Source organism: Pinus tabuliformis, chromosome 9, assembly GCF_031772625.1.
Source record: "Pinus tabuliformis cultivar Carrire ecotype Pingquan chromosome 9, CPIR1, whole genome shotgun sequence".
Classification (NCBI taxonomy): Eukaryota; Viridiplantae; Streptophyta; class Pinopsida; order Pinales; family Pinaceae; genus Pinus; species Pinus tabuliformis.
Window position 1 is genome coordinate 1,391,408,910 of NC_142307.1, and position 2,464 is coordinate 1,391,411,373.

Here is a 2,464-nt window from a genome sequence, read left to right on the forward strand (position 1 = left end):
AAGCCACTTCGAGGGGGAAACCCACTTTTACATCACATAAATGAACAATTATTGGATGATTCAAATGGAAAGGCCTACTTGGTATATATAGGAGTCTAAAGCGTCAAAATATAATTAGGACATACATAACAATAATAATGTAAGGGCTATTTGGTTAGATTTTATTCTCTAATCTATAAACATAAAATTCAAATCATGGAATAACAAAGATTAAGCTATTTGATTAACATGGATTGTGGCATGAATAACAAGTTGCACACAATCATTATTATGCATAAAAGTAAATAGTAGTGGCATTTGGACTTGCACACTTTCATGGTCTTTTTGTTTTTGGGGTTAATATATTTTCATCCTTTTTTGACCTTATCTTCTTCTTTTGTCCTTTGATTTTTATTTTAGGACATACCCTCTTTACATTTTAAAATTTTTTATAATATGGAAAAAATTTGCAAAAGGCAAAGGTATGTACAATATTACAATTCTTAACCTTAGTCATTCAAAATTTGACTCCTATTGGTATAGGAACCTAACAGTGGCTCCACTTGGGGATGGAATTTCCTTGTGAAATGTCAAGAATACCGTCGACTAGTAGCCTGATCCATTGGGCCAATCCCACACATGTATATGCTTTGTTGTATAATCTTTGTGACTAAAACTTTTGCACTGAAAATACTCCCTTTTCTGCAAACTAAAATCTGATCTAACTTAAACTTGCTATTGAAAACATAATTTATTCAAACTGAAATCCTACCTACTTACTCTAATCAACTTTCTGACTGTTGGTTATGTAAAATGAAACAACCAATGCAACCACTCAAGCATTATATACATCGATGGATTTTGCTGCTTGGTCTTGTTTGTGATTAAAACTGAGGTTCTAAAGCCAAATATAACCTTGTCAACCAATGAGAAGATAAGGAAATACTTTCTTTCCTTTGTAGACTCTAAAAAATGTACAAAAGGATCTTCCAAAATATATACACTATTGTTCAACTTATTTAAGCAACTACACACTTGTTCTGGATGGATTCCTTGCCATGAAACTGAAATGTCACTTTTATCTTTAACACCCTGCAGACTTTCAGATGAGCTTTGTGATGATACTTCTACTGATTGAAATGTCTGTCTGGTGAAACTATTATCATCTTGATTTTGACTCTCACAGTCTGTTAATGGAGAAAAATTATGATTGCATTCATCATCCAACCTATTAGCTACTGGACTATAAACAACTTGAAAGGATTGCTGCAACTTATTGCACATAGGTTTGAATGGAACTTTATAGGTTTCGACAAGCTGCTCATTCTTTTCTTTAGAAATGTTATACCACATTTCCTTTAAAAACTGAAATGATTCAAAACAAAGAGGCAAAGAAGCTTCACTTATTTCCAAATTTTCTTCACTTTCATAGCTAACATGGATAAGATGGTCACTGTTTTCAAGCTGGTGAAAATGGATTTCCTTATTCCCCAAACTAGCCTCTGATTGCTCTGTAAAGTTAGTTTGGATTTGAAGAACATAATTATCATCATCCTGATCATATTTGGGCAAATCATCAAAATAATTAATGTCATCAAACATACACATTAGATCATGAGATTTCTCCTCCACATATTTCTCTATGAATCTATCTTCTAATCTATGGTAGTTGGAATTAGTAGGAATTTGTTCATGATTCTCAACATCTTCCCTTTGTGAAATAAATGTGTCATGGTGATTTTGAGCAAAAAAATTATCTTTCATGGTGATCTTCTGTATCCTCTCCTCTATTTTCTTCATCAAAATGTTGAGTTTTTCCTCTGCAGTGTTGTTTTTCTCTGCTTCTACTTTAAACTTTTCTCTTCTAATTTGTAGATTAACTTCTACATCTACTACAATGTTCTCCATCTATTCCAGTGTTGAGGGGTTTCTTTCTCTTAGCTGAAATTCTATCTTTGGATCAAATTCTCTTGGGTAATGCAAAAGAGCTTAATTAGGGGGAGGTCTTATATTTAATGGCATTGAATAATAGGCTTGATTAAATATGTCTAAAAATTGTTGTATTGTTTCATCTGGCTATCTTTTTAACTGATTATATTCTTCTATGATCACAAGAAGATTGACTTTGATTATCCATCTATCAAGGAAAATTTTGACAAACTATTGGAAATTTGAGATGCTTGCAATAGATAAATTCTTGAACCAACTCTTTACTCTACTTTGCAAGGAAAGAGCAAAAAGTCTGATAATAACATCATCTTCATCATTTTCAAATAAGTCTAGATAATTCTCAAAACTTTGAATATGTTTTCGGGCAGTGATACCATTCTCTCCATCGAAACTAGGGAGATACTTATAATAATCGTTAGGGAAAGCATGGAGTGTATGAGGTAAGATGAGTGGCTTATATCTATCATGAACTTTATGAGGTATTGGAATATGTACAGGGATTATATGATTAGTCGTGATTGTTTGATGCTCCTCA